Genomic DNA, 15,602 nt, shown 5'->3' on the forward strand with positions numbered 1-15,602 from the left:
ACATGTGCAGGACCCAATGGAAGGGTCTGGGAAGCTGCTGCCATCAGGCCCAGAAGTTTCTGGAACGTCACTACCATGTGAGCTCTATTGAGCTGAAAGAGCTCCAAGCAGGCGGCTATTCTCAGCAATCTGCCATCCGACAGAGTGGCCAGCATGGCCAGGAGTCCAAGCACACTCCGAGATAGGAGGCTGTCTGGGAAGGTGTGAGCTGACTCTTCACATGATTCACCATAAGGCCCAACCGTTGAAGGTGGCTGGTGACAACTTCCGTCTGGGCATCTGCCTGTGCTGGAGACTCAGCTGTCCAGTACTCTGATGCCTTTGAGTCTCAGTGGAGCCAAAATAGCTTCCATGCACTTTGAGAAGGCACATGGAGCTAGGGAGAAGCCAGATAGCAAGACATCCAATGGCAATTCGTCCGCTCTCCCTTGGCGCAGAGCCCTGGGGTGAGGACGCAGCAACCTCTCCAAGACAGGGTGATGGGGGAGAGTGCTGAGCAGGAGTAAGGATAGTAAGGGATGCAGAACTTCATTAGATCTGCAGGATAACCTCTTCTCAAGCGTCCGCTTAGAGAAATGGGCACAAAATTTGCAGAAGCTGCGATTAACCAGTGCCTCCTTGGCATGCTCTGGCCGCAGGCAGGATGGGCACGTGTTGTGCTTGTCCTCCATAGGCAGACTGGCATTGCATGTCTCACAGGGATAGAACCTGCAAGGAGCAAGCAATGCAATGTACAGTATAGGGTTGTACAAGTGTTGCCTCGATCTGCTTATATATCAGGGGTGCCCAATCCTGGCCTTGGAGGGCCGGTGTCTCTCCTGGTTTTTGTTTCAACTGTGCACTAAATTGCTTAATTGAACCAATTAAGCTTCTAATAAGTGTTTGATTGGTCCAATTAAGTAATTTAGGGGACAGATGGAACAAAAGCCAGGAGGACACCAGCCCTCCAGGACCAGGATTGGGTCTCCCTGTTATATATCGACTGGATGGGTCAAGACCTGAGTGGGGCCGGTTCAGTGACTTCGGCACCAGGTCAGTACCACCATGGAATTGGGTTGGTTCAGTGTACTAAACACCATGTCAGTACCGGTTCAGAACCTGGTAGGCACCAATTTGGTTCTGTACTGGTTCGGTGGCTTTGGCACCGGTTCGGCACTGTTTCGGAACAGGGTCTGTTTGGCACTAGTTCAGTATGGGTTCGGCACTGGATCAGTACTGGATTGGTACCGGGACAGTACAGGGTCGGTTCTGCACAGGTTTGGTGTACTTAACACCGAGTCAGTACCGGTTCAGGACCAGTTTGGTACCAGTTCAGAACTGGGTTGGAACCGGGTCAACGCCATTTCAGTGCCGGTGCAGTAGCCTCAGTTCTGATTCGGTACGGGTTCAGTACTGGGTTGGGATCGGATGCTGGTCATTGGCCTCAGTACCGGGTTGGTACTGGTCAACTGGGTCACACTTATCGCTTGGTTTGGCACTGGGTACCGGTTCGTTACGGGTCCACTGAGTCGCACTCACCGTGGGCTGGAAAGTTCAAAGAATCCCTACCTGTAAAAGCCACTGGCAAAACCACTGTCAGTACCAACATGAGGCTGAGGGAAGCTTGCTTGTTAGAATTAACTAACAGCCTTTGCAATGGTGATGCTAAAATAGCTGGTCACCAAAATGGCATCGAAATACTGTGGTTGTAATTGCAAGCAACAACAAGTCAAAGGGTGTATCTCGGTCTGGTACCATGTTGCTGAGCCCAGCAGCTGCTCTTACTGCACATGTGCTGAGCACCACGTTACAGACAGGTCTGCGTGTGGTATCTGTAAAAAAAAAACTGAAATAACACAATGAGATTAAGATATAAATTAATAAGATTTTCTCAACAAAAAACAGTAATTAACAATTATATAAATGATATCAAACTTCTTGTATGATGCTAATTAGAAAAAATAAGAATGAAAATAAGCTCATGCAGCAGGGGGGAGAGCACAAAGTCAGCTGGGAAGGAGTGACTCTAGCCACTGGCTCAGGGCCACAGCGGGGACATAATTAGCAGCAGGCTGTAGTGCACACAAATACGCATAAATAGAAACCCTATTACGGCGATTCACTTAAACATCACATACAAAATGCGTAAAAACTAGGGCTAACAATAAAAAATTATGATCGGTTAATTTATGGGCATTAGTTGATCAATCGGTAGATTAATCCCTGCTCATTTTTAATAAAGGTAACGATCATGTAGCGGCGGTCTGGCATAGTAATACTAAAATTCAATACAAGCTAAAAAAAGAATAAGCTCAATGGGAATTTGGTCGTTTTAAAACCATTATTATTATTATTTATATTTTAGTAAATATCACAGAACAACCATTCTTTCGGACCACTGTCAGTCACATCCTGAAAACACAAGACATCTGCATTTCCATCACCAGCTGTTTAATTTATCATTACAGCTTCCTACTTGGCTTCCTGTACTTCTGCTTTTCTTCATTCTGAATCTTATTAAAGGTACCCAATTGACAAGTGATTGCTGTCATAGTCAGAAATCAGACAAAGTAATTGCAGGTATTACCTCTATTTAAGGAACTGGTGCCTTCATCATGCCCTCTGAATGCCAGTTCTTGCTTGCCAAGGTAAACAACAGAATCAATCAAGCATTTGAGATTTTTTTCTTACTTGCTTATTGTAATGTATTGTATCCCTACACTTCTGCTCATCCAGTTGAACATCAATCCGGGTTTGTCCAGAGGTTTTAGTCTTACAGTGGCTTGCAAGTGACTTTAGGAGTGCTCATGTTTTTGTGCTGACTTCGTTATACTGCCTAGATGGTTACAGCCAGTGCTGTTCCATATCGTCTTTTCTGTACTGAACAAAAGACAGTTCCAGCAGTATAAATTTTTCAATTGACAGCTATTGGTAAGCCATGGATACCTTTTATAATTTGTATGTTGGAAGAGTATATCCGTTCCCTTCCTGTGTCAGTATTTGTGGTGTACCTCTCTTTTTTTTTAACAATCTCCAATTTTTCAGAGAAAATTCTTCTTGAAAATTGATTCGTAACCAAATCAACTACAATGTCGCCATTGTCTGATTACATTTTTTTTTATATAACTTGCAAAAAAGCAATTCTAAATATTACTCCAAAGTTCTCAAAATAATTCTCAATAACGGTCTCTAACATTAGCAATATCGCACCAAATTCAGCTTTTCTTACACTGCTTACCCTAGCATATTTATGTGCCCCCTCTGCTCACTAATGATTGTCAAAAAATGTAATTCTGCAGGATTAAGTTGTAAAAAAAAATATTCTGTGATCAACTCTTTAGTTGATTAATCGGCCCTAGTAAAAACGCATACAATGCGAAATATGTAGAGATAAAAGCAACAATGCGGGTATCAAGCGTTTGTGATGGCATTAAGGCCATAGCGCTGAGTTTACGCCAGCCTTACGATTGACAGTTTTGGCAAGTTAAGGCCATGTTAGCTCCACCAAAATGTACTCCGCTGTGCAATGCGCTCCGCCACTCATTAGCATTTTGGCGTGTCAAGCCTTAATTGTATGCATGGGCAAATTGTAGGTGGGGCTCATTTTTAAATGAAGTCTGTGATATTAAAATGAGATTCATGAAGCAGCAGAACAGCTGCGTCTGCTCTAAAAGAGTCCACAAATAAATACGATTTCAAATTGGTCTTATTTGGAAGCAAAGAAAAAAAAACAGAAAATGGCTGATAGGAAAGAGCATTATGTCAGCAGTCATATCTAAGGGCCTGGAAAATTCACAATATTTTTTAAACAAATTCACGCATGGCAATAAAAAAAAAACAAAAAAACAAACAAAAAAAAAACAGCTATTTTATTACATATATACAAAACATTGTCCAGTTGCTGAATCCAAAAAGAATCACAAAGTTCCAGACACACTTTCTGGTTGATGCTATGAAATCTCTGGAGGCATCATATCCAAATGTTTTTGACAGTAGTCGGTTTCGTGCTGAACTGTGTGCTGTGTATAACAGATCAGCTGCAAGGTAAAGGTGCGTTTGTCCTGTATAAAACGATGCATACGCTGGACTTGCAAACTTGCTTTTCTGGCAGCATGAATTCTAAATATTCCTACAGTGGAAAGATCTTTTTCAACTGTAAAGTGGATAGAGACATTCACACGGAACACCGAGGCCGGTGAACGCCTGTCCAGCTGAGCCTCAGTGACGATTGAAAAGGAGCTGCTTAGGAATCTACGCCACCTACCGGATTTCTAGTTTAGTGACTGAGGAGTTTCTGAAAAAAGACAAAAGGAATTTCGATTCCAGTAGAAAATTAAGGTAAGCATGTGTCTTTTATATTCCCAGTGCATGTTAGAAAATGTTTTTATGTAATGTAAAAGTTGTTGCATGCCTGGCTAAAGAAGTCACGGTATGCCAGTGCATCTGGCACCACACTAGGGTACACAAAAGTTGTCTGTTTGCTTGCCTTACTATCAGTAAGCCTCAGCAGTGTCTTTAGGTTCAAAGCATGTTATTGGCTGCAAACCCTCAGTCATTAGGGGAGGCAGCTGGTTAGTTTATGACAAGAAAGAAGGGGTGGGGACAATTCTACTCAATTCAAACAGAGATCTCTTTAACCTATAGTAGCGTAGTACACAATTTCTTTAACGTGTTTCTTTCAAAATAGCTAATAGAAGTGCACTACTATTAAGAATTATGGAATTGTTTTGTTACACCATGTGAAGATGGCTCTTCGCTAAATATCTTGCAGCATTGAATCACAAGCCAACATTCACTGTTTATGCACTATACATCTGGTCAGAAAAGCTGTCTTATCCATTGTAAGTGAAACTGTTTTGAAACAGTGAAAGTCAGCTTGTATATATAAAAGAATACAGCTTGTGTGTATTTTCACAAATTCCATTTGCATTATTTCTCATGTGAGGGAGGATATATTCTCTAACATACAACAGCTGACAGGCGTTTGTAATTTTATGTCTAATCCATGTATGTGTTATCCTTACCTGAAAAAATGCAATAAGGGGTGATGTTTAAAACTTTCTTATGTTGATTTAAATGTTTAATTTATCAAGACATTGAAAGTTAAACATTTTAATAGTGAGGGTCTTGCCAAAACAAGAAAGGTAGCAGTATCCTTTCCAAAGATGACTGTGTGGGAAGCACTGGATGTTAATGATTAAGCTTCATTTCGGCAAACAGTTTTCCAAAAATGGAGAAACGGTGTGAATCTCTGTAAGAGAAGTTCAATAGTTCAGTGGATGAAGTAAAATATTTTAAACTAAACATCCTTACTCCTAGGAAGTTTAGTTCATGTACAGTACCATGAACTGGATTTTCTGTATTTGGTATTGTCAGATTACAAGAACAGTGCCTTTTTCAATTGTCAGCCCTGCTCCTTTAGCTCCCAATCAGTGTACAGGAACCATTGTACATAGGAAGAAAACATAAGAGGCTTCAATGAAAAGAGCATTTGGAGCAGGTTATTGCTTGCATACTAGCTGTCTGCAGTCGCCATTGGACAAATCCATAGACAACAACTGCATACAAATTACTAGCTTGATTAAATTGAGGATCATCACAGCTACCCAACTATTAAAAAAAAAAAATACAAATTGCCTGGGCAGAGTTAGGGAATCCAGGATATCACATCCTTTTGGTCACGTAAACAGTCTTTTCTTTTACAAATTCCAGTTACCTGTATTCCAGTACAGTACAAAGACTATTAAACCACTGAAGATGTGACTCATTGGCAAATATCTCAGTACAGCGCCTGCGCCATGAACCACACTGTGTTGTCAGCAGCCCATTCAACAGACAGGTTCAAGATGATGAAGAACAAATGCTGTGAAAGGGCAGCCGACTAGTCAGGCAGGATGTGATCACACAGACAAAAATACACTTGTTTGAAATGCCAAAGGGCACTTTTATTTACACAAAAAAAACTAAATGAAAGTTTAAACAATCAATAAAACTAAACGGCTTTGGCAGAAATGGGCATAGAAAACACATCAATAATACAAAATCTCTAATATTTACAGCGCCATGGTTAGAACAGGCTTAAAAATAGACAGGTACCTTTCACCCTGTCAAACACGCATATCGGTATTCTCAAAATTCCTCAACCAGCTAGCCTCAAGTGACACATTTTACAATGTGAGGATACAATGCTTGAACTTGTCGGACGACCACTTTAAAATACATGGCTCCTCGCTTCCCCGTTAAAAACAAAAAAAACCCTGTTCTGATATCAACACTGGGAAATTTCATATAGCTGTCTTTATTGGTTTACTCATTAGATCTTCACATTGTGTATGTGCAATGCATTACGATATCACAGGAGTCCATACATATAAGGTTTATTTTATGTATTTATTTATTTATTTGTTGCATTTATACAGCGCTTTTATATAAAAGTAGCACAAAGCACTGTACAGTACATAGCAGAAAAAAATAGAGGGCTAATGTTTTCTAAGACTTACAAAGTGAAAACATTGAATCGCAGTCAAAGGGGTACGTTTTTTTTCAAAAGCCACCCCATATTAACTTAAGCTGAGTAAATGAGCCGTATACCCAGGATGATAAAGAAGCTGACAAACAAAACCCTACTCAGATTACCCGGGAGCAAGAAATACCTTCAGTAAACACCTGGATTTGTAAATGTTCTATGAATTTAGCACAGATGTTATGAATTGCCTGGCACCCCCATAGCTTGGGAGAGACAGACATGTTCTTTGCTCTAACCTGGCCTCTCTAGCTGACATAAAAAAAAAAAAAAAAAAAATCCTAGAATTTGCACTTGTGGTTTGACCTGGGTTAGGCATGATCGTACCTCATCAAGATCATCAAAGATCCCTTTCACTCTCATCTCATTCATTACTGCACTTAACCAGAATGGCACATTGAAACCTGGTTTTCAATGATTCTAGCTGCTTGTTTAAAACATTTGCAAAAATAAACAAATTAGAGGCTAATATATAAAAGCTGTTTGTAAACTCAGAACACATGTTTGGTAAGGAGCTAAAATTACCTTGAAATTGAACAGGTCACAAATCTGAGCCCTTTTTATTCCCTTTTTATGCAATTCTTTCACCAATAAACATTCAAATTTACAAGTCAAACTATATGCATGTGACTGTTTGTTTTGATCATGTGTTGCTGGCATTATTTGTTTCATTATCTGTGAAGTGGCATGTGGTCAGCTAAGCAGTAGAAGGCTGTGAAAGTGCAGTTGGAAGTGACAGATAAAAAAAAAGATGACTGCAGAGGACTGTGACACCATCAGCGTGCATAATAACCCAAACCTGTACTTGAAGACTATTTTGGATAAGGAGGGAAATATCTCTCTAACAGCAGGTTAACTATTATTTTCTTCTTCTCTTTTTCTGTTTCAGTCATTACATTCTGGTGACTTTTTAAAACTCAGAAAATGAAAGCACTTCTGTAGCCTCAATATAGTTGTCAGGTGTCTAACCTCCCAAGTACAGTACACTGGTACACCAGAGTGTACCCACGAACCTGCTCCCCTTGCAACACTATGTTCCTAGTGGATGCATGCACATCAGTAAAAAATACCACATGCTTTCTGTAACTTTCTGTCACAGCCCTTTTCACACTGGTACTTCTACCTATTCTATTTTTTATTCTAAAAGGTACTGACAGTGTCGACCCAAGGGACTTTTTCAGCCTGAAAAAAGAAACAAGGACCAGGGGTCACAAATGGAGTTTAGAAAAAGGGGCATTCAGAACAGAAAATAGGAGACACTTTTTTACACAGAGAATTGTGAGGGTCTGGAATCAACTCCCCAGTAATGTTGTTGAAGCTGACACCCTGGGATCCTTCAAGAAGCTGCTTGATGAAATTTTGGGATCAATAAGCTACTAACAACCAAACGAGCAAGATGGGCCGAATGGCCTCCTCTCGTTTGTAAACTTTCTTATGTTCTTATGTTCTTTCTCACCTGGGTCCGGACCTGGGTTCTGGCTAACCGGGTCACAATACTGTGTAGTGTGAAACAATGTACCTGGGTCCCAGCAACCCACCTCATGCTTTGACCCGGGCTGAGCGAGATAAAATACTTGACGGCAGTTTGTGAGCCAACGCAATAAGAAACAGCCATGCCTGCATGAAGGTTTCACTTCCACAAAGAACATTTCTGTTTATTTACGTTTAGCCATATTGTTGTTGATTGAGACACAGCATGAGCCAGATAGCAGCAGGAATTTAGAAACAATTGCTCTAATCAAAATCTGGACTGATGGTTCAATCCAGAGACGCTTGGATGGAAGCATCAATAACAAGCTGCATTCGGGGCATTGATACGCATATTGTGTACTTGTGTCTGTCACCCAGGTCAACCCTGCTTTATCAAAAGCAGTGCGAAATCATGTACCCGATCCGCATGACACCGGGTCCTGCCCGGGTAGGCTCTGACCTGGGTAGATGATGCCAGTGTGAAAGGGGCTTATAATATCATTATTTTTAACCTGGCATCCAAACCAAATGTATTTCTTATACCAAAGTATCTGCCCATGTGCAACCATTTAGCATGCATTGAAAGTAATTCAACAGCATACAAGGCAACAATCAATCATTAGACTATTTTATTTGTTAAGGACATTTTAAGATAGGGAGATAGTTTTGGATGGCAAACCTATTTTCTTGTTTGTACCCAATTCTCAAGGTAGTTGTGACTTCCTTATTGGTTACTGTGGCAAAGTGGCTGGTAAGGAGAACAGGTGTAGCGGTGATGCGGTGCAGGAGTGATGAACAGACAACGGTGATTCAGTGAATAAATGCTTTATTGCTCTTTTTTCAGGTCTGGTGACCGTCAAATAATAAATCCCCGGCAATACACAACAATGTGTAAAGCACGGAGATAATGAAAACAAGGGCACAGTCCAGAACAAAAACAACAGCATGGTCACCAGTCCTGGGTGATCGAAAACGTGCAGGTGCTCAGTACAGTGGTGCTCCGGATAGTGCTTTCCTTTTGACAGCTCCAGAGGTGTGCGTTAACTGTCTATTAGCGCGACAAAGACAGACAATTACAGACAGACAGAAATAACACACAACACGTATAACACTCTTCACAAATACTCTCTGAGAGCTCCTCTCTCAATCCTTCTCTCCTAACGTTAACCCAAACGAAGGAAAAGATCAGCGCTACCCTGGCCCCTATATGTAATCCTGCATGACATCTAGGTGAACGGTTGCAGATGCCCCTCGTTTACCTTTCAGGTCAATATGGTCTTACAACAGAGTCTCGCTTCTTTCCAGGCTGACCCACTTCCCGGTCCCGGAATCGAACTGTCAGGCCAGCCCTTCCAGATACTTCTCCTCCCGTTCTTTAGATTTATCACCAGAACTCATAGTATTTCTGTCATAGTTACACATTGTTTAAGCTGTGATTTTCAATTATATCTTCTTGAATCTCAAGTGTCTACATTTAAACAGCAGCTAGTACTTAAATCTTCCTTCCAATTTCATAGCATTATAAAATATGTATGGTAAATTACCACAATCCTTTTAAACCAGACCATGTAGTGGCTATGTTCATTAGCTTAGGTTAGATGGGTGAAAATCAGTGAGACAACAGAGTCTAAACAAATCATTTATCTGATGTTTATCCTGTTAAAACAAACAATTCAATATGTCAACCCTTCATCTTGGATTCCACACAGGACAAGTAAGATGCAGTCAACAACTTACTCCAGACCACATCACAATGTGTATATTTTAACAAGAAATGAACAAGGTAACTAACTATAGTACTATCCACCCCGTTTCGCAGGTGACAAAATGAAATTAGCTTTGGGGTTGCAACAACATGTTTTTTTCCACCTCACTTCTTAGACAGATTTTACTTCATTACAGAATGTAAACAGGCAACCCATTGAAAACCAATGAAAACTAAGATTAGGTGGTGCTGTACTAAAGCTTTGTGGTAACATCGACAGGACTCAGGAGAGAGAATGTACACTACCATGAAGTGGATACTGCTGTACAGGTCCTCGAAATACTGCATATGGCAACATGTTTTTTGGTTACCAAGACACATATTTTAGACTGAGGGTCTAACACTGACAAAATATTTAAGATGTGGAACTTAATTAAATATAGCGATTTAAGTATTTTATTTTTACTTTTGATTTTATTTTGTTAACGACTGATCTCAGGATACGACTGTGCCTCTTCTCTCTTCAGGGTCTCAATTCCAATAACAGCTGTTTATCTTATCAAGCAGAGAAAACTGGAGGAGGCAATGGAAACCCATAGGGAGTCCACACATACCTGGAATGAACAACAACACATAGCTGTTTTCCCTCAATCTGATGCTGTTTTCTTTTTGAGGGAGTGAATGGAACCCAACTGAGCCATGTTTGTATTACTATTATCATCATTCTTCTTCTTATTATTATTATTGAAAAGGAGAATGTATTGGTATCAGCTACCTGGGTTAAAGGACACTTTATTAAAAGCCTTCAGGGCAATTCCATTTGAATTAGTTCTTGTATTAAACATTACATCTGTCATGTGCATCCTTATGATCTATTATATACCAATAGCTGTATTATATTCTGTACAAGAATTCAATTATAAAGCATATTGCTCCCAGCACTTCTATTCACTGGCACACGGTACAGGCATCATACAGGGAGATTACTCCCTGTGATGAAGAAGTAAAACATATGTGTGGTATGAACAGCCCCAGGACAAAAATCTTAGGTAAAAGCAGCTGGTGAAGTACACTAAGATCGTACATCAGGCATATGGTTCTGGTAATATTTATAAGGAACTCAAATACAGACAGACAATGTAATTATATCTTTTGACCTTTAATCATACTATCATCTGTGCAGCTGTCATGATTCCTCACAGCTCTAACATTATAAAACATGCATGTACATGTTCAGCAGACAGGACAGGTTTTATATTACTTCATTACTGGACAATATTGAAATATACTGTAAACTACCGCCCCACCTAGTGTAGTGACCAAGATATTTGCCTTTTTTGTAATAGTTTTTTTGTATTTTAACAAATGTGCATTTAAAAAATGTGTTGAAAAATGTTGGGTGACAACATACTTTTGCAGCAATATGACTGTACACACCTGAAGCGACACAGATGCAATGCGACAGATTTGAAAAATGCCAGATCTATAAAACTATTAGAAATTGCTATTGACAAAACTATGATCAAGACTGGTACATATTTGTCAAATTTTAGAAAGTATCCCAGTTTTTTTTTTTTTTTTTTTTTTTCCCTACTGAAGAGCTCTCTGTGGTAAGTGCATCAGGCACCAATCTAGGAACTGGTCTAATTTTCTCAATGGCTCATCTTACCACATCTGCTGAATAAACCCCTGGTGAACGCCTTTGCCATATCACAAACTGACTTGTGCAACAGTTTAGTAGCAGGCTTACCTTTGTACTCAATTCCAAGATTTCATACGATCCTACAATCAGCATCTTGTATTTTAGCTCACAAAAAGAATTGAGACCACATGACATTAATATTGGCCTTGTGCGGCTTTTTCTATTTAAAGAAATGTGGCATTACTCAAGTAAAGTACAGGTAGGAGTATACTGCATGGGAAACCTACAACCCTTTTGATCTGTATGGGAAAACTACAACCCTTTTGATGCTGACTCCTCATATCCACCACATACTGTAGTAGCTTTGAATGCTGCTGTTGCAGCTGTTTTATTCAGAAACGTTCACTGGAAGTTGCTTTAAAGGTGTCCTTGGCCTTGAGGTCCGATATTTTAAAATGAAGCCTTTAAAGCTGGATATTCCTGTGTCTGCACCTAGTTCTGCACTAATGACATATGTGGCCTAAAAGAAACAAAATGCAAAGCCTGTTTGGACAGCATTGTATTTTCAACAAGAGTGGCACAGTAGAAATACATAACCACCCCACCAGGATTAAAGAATGTTAACAAGTCTTTTGATTAACACAGCATATGATAAAAAAAAAAAAAAAAAAGGATTTTAGGTTACGCCATCCAGCCCAGGGTTCTGGTGACTTCATCATAAACCACTCAAGCTTTGTATTTGTAATTTATGATTTTCCTGAACCCCTCAAAGAAAATTAGAACCTTGTCATTCACTTCTCATTTATCGTATGATCTAGAGCTGAAGTTACAGTTAAGTGAAACGTGAACTGTAGGCAGTTCCATGTTGAACTGGTGTTGTTATTCATATTGACTTGGGCAAGTCACTTGTCTGCCTTTTGCCTTAGTCCCACCCAGACATCTGTAAAAGTGGGTGAAATTAGGTTCCAGATGTTACATCTAAACTGGGCTATTCTACAGAAAGAATTCCTGAGTAAATAAACAAAGCCATGCATACTTCACATCTGGGTATGATACTGTATGTACAGCTGGGTAGCAAAGCTATAGCTTAAAGTGCTTTACTGTAATACAGCTAAATCAAACAAAAGCAAAATGTACCAACATTTTCAATTGTTTTATAGTGGCTTAGTGATATTTATCTGCTTGTACAGCCAACAGCATGTCATCTATAGCCATGCTGCTTTTTGAAAAGGGCTTAGTTTCTCAATCTACAGTATATGGTACTTTCCTTGTAAATTGCTTTTTTTTCCAGAAAAAGAAAGGGAATCCCCAGTTTTTTTTTTATTATTATTTCTGCAGTCCTGGTTTCTCTACATGGAATCCACCAACAGCACCTAAAGTGTCAAACATTTAATATTATGAGACAAGCTAACAGAAAAAGGCCCTGTTTTGAAAGACTGGCAGATGAGACATTCCGTAAACTCAGCTACATAAACTCTGGTCAATGACCCTCACTGCTGCCTGCACGATATCCAGAGCACTGCAATGGGACTGACTTCCCAAACCCAGTATTCACAACTCTAGTGCTGATGGAAACAATTCTTTGAAAAATTGCACTGTGCCGTGCTGATAGCACATTATCTGGCACTATTTTTATGCTAAACACTCCAATACCAACCACTGACATGGCAGATGCAACATCTAAGACTGTATGGACGGAATGTTTCCATTGCTGCTGCAATTTACTGATGTTTGCACTTAACATTTGGTGTGCAGATGGTGGAGGGGTATTTATTACAGGAACACACTGTGCCGACCGGGTGAATAAACTGCCAATGGAAAAAGCAGGGCATTGTATAGGTAATGTTCTACAAAATTAGAAAAGAAGACAACTGGCGAAGACTCCGCTGGCTGACTCCGTAACATCTACAAAATGGGTGGCACAAACTGTATATGCCATCTCAGCATTTCCATTCACTGTACTCATCAGGGACTGTTTCAAAAGCTACTGTAGTTGATGGGCAAAGACTGAAGCCGAATGTCAATCTGACTGGTAGCAAAAGGTCTTGGATGGGCAGCTAGAAACATTGACTTTGTCTAACAAGAGTGCCTCTAGATTGCACCCTTAAAGACACAGGCAATCAGATGAGTAAGTGATTCGGTAGTTCTTGTCTTAGCGCATGCTTGTTAGTAAAGCAAGTCACTGATAGGTCGATTCACACCCCTTCCTTTCATTCCTCCTGGAGGGGAGGATGTTAACTTTTTATCCATGATTCTCACTGGCTGTCCTTTGTGTGTTCGTTGAAAGCATAAAGTGCCGTTTGTTATTGTATTTTTGTATGGTTTTTACATGTTCTCTAGTCTAGATCTGTTAGTCTAATTAAAATACTTGAATTCACACTGATGTTGTACATGTAGTTTTCAGTTATGCTAACAACCATTGTGTAGAATATCTGAATACGAAATTATGGAGCGAAATACTCATGTTAAAAAAAATAAGAAAAATATTTCTACAACTATTTTCTGCTTCATTAAATAAAATAAGGCTGCTAAGTGAAAATACTTGTTTGTTTTTTTAAAAACTTTCTCACATAGGACTATTTTGTCTCTATAACTACGTGTAGGTGTATCGCTTGGGCAGGTGTAAGATGAATAACGATGACGACTTTTGTTGCGACGGGTAAATGCTGCATCTTCATCCCTAACTTTATTTTGAAAAAGCGAGAGGATAATTCAGTTTTAGCCATGTGTATCATTTGAGCTGGATCCCTGTCAAGGGCTACACAAAGTCATGTCACTGCTTCAGATTTCTATGACATTTTACACACAAATATAGTGAAACCTGAATTAACCCGTCACCAAAGAAACTGGACGGTGCTGGCTGCTTCTTCAATGTGCTTGTCATTCACTGGAATGAAAAATAAATGACAATTCTGCTCTAATATTTCTCTGAACGATTCAGCCTTTCTCACCAGATGCCTGGATATGTTTTGCTGAAGAATGCCCTCATATATTCATAGGATAGACCCCCTTCACCATGGTCTGTGTTTAATTTCAAACTGTCTCGTTCACCACACACAGATGTCCATGAGTGATGTCATCATAATATAGGTCTACATAACTGATACTTTTTTTTTTTATTTCAGCAGCAGCTGCCTTGCTCTTTCAGTTCCTAGGATTACATATCAGGCCAGCCACATGTACAGCGGTGGAACCCAAAACTAGAAACACCTACTACATGTAGCACAAACTTGTCTTTATACTATATTGGTCATTAATGGGGAAGGGGCTGTTGCAACTTTCCCTCCTCAGCTTTCCTAAATTGAGCTGGTAATCACTGAGGAAGCATCTTGCTCACCAGTCAAATCCGTGCTGTCTACCCTTTCGATAGTGATGAGACACAGGTTTCTAATTGTTTTTCCCCCTCCAAATCTTGTAGAAATCTAAAACCAATGGCTGTCTCTGTATATATTAATAAAAGCTTGCTTTTATATGTATTCCTTTAACATAAAAGCATCATAGTTCAGTATAAATGTTACTTCATGTGTAACCGAATACTCTTTTCCATCAGCATCTTCATCAATCGCCCAATTCTCTGGATTCTCTTAAAAATGTTATAATTTTAAACATATGTTTACCACAGTGACATGCTTCTGTGTTTTCATACATTTCAGCTAAAAGCGAAGTCATTTCTGAGTTTCAGTTAAACCTGTGCAAATAGCGGTTACAGATAGTAACCATTAAAATATGTAAAAATATGTAATGGCTACCTGTAGGATGTAACCACGTGCATTTAAAATGTCAACTAGTAAAGCCTCAGCACACTGTCTGTAAGAAAGGCATGTCATTAGCGTCTGTAAATACAGCTTCGTGCAGAGGTGAGAATGGGAAGACGCTGAATGTTTCTGTGTAGCAATACTAGCTATCTTTTGAATGAAGGGCTATTTTTTCCCAAATAATATTAATTTACTACCAATGCAAAATGACTACTGTCAGTGGGGCATTAGTTCAAACTACCCTAAAATGTGTTTCTGCAAGGCTTGTACAACAAGTCCTAGTCCTGGCAGTCATCATTGCTTAAACCCATTCTTAGGTGTAAAATAAAGAACAATCATTGTGAATTTGGTTTAAACCATATTCCATATTCGTAATATCCCACACTTGTATGTATATAGCACCTACCACAGCCCCCAGTGTATTAAATTAATTAGATTTGTTCTATTCCTGTACACCCCCTGCAAACACACACACACACACACACACACACACACACACACACACTTAATTTCATCCTTCAGCTACAG

General features: G+C 39.6%; 1 protein-coding gene across 1 annotated transcript in view; it reads right to left on the minus strand.

The window, feature by feature from the left end:
• Positions 1-15,602, minus strand: part of LOC121330288 (actin filament-associated protein 1-like) — a 78,448-nt gene that overhangs the window by 61,833 nt on the left and 1,013 nt on the right. The gene's annotated exons all lie outside the window — the stretch shown is intronic.

Source organism: Polyodon spathula, chromosome 2 (genome assembly GCF_017654505.1).
Source record: "Polyodon spathula isolate WHYD16114869_AA chromosome 2, ASM1765450v1, whole genome shotgun sequence".
Taxonomy (NCBI): domain Eukaryota; kingdom Metazoa; phylum Chordata; class Actinopteri; order Acipenseriformes; family Polyodontidae; genus Polyodon; species Polyodon spathula.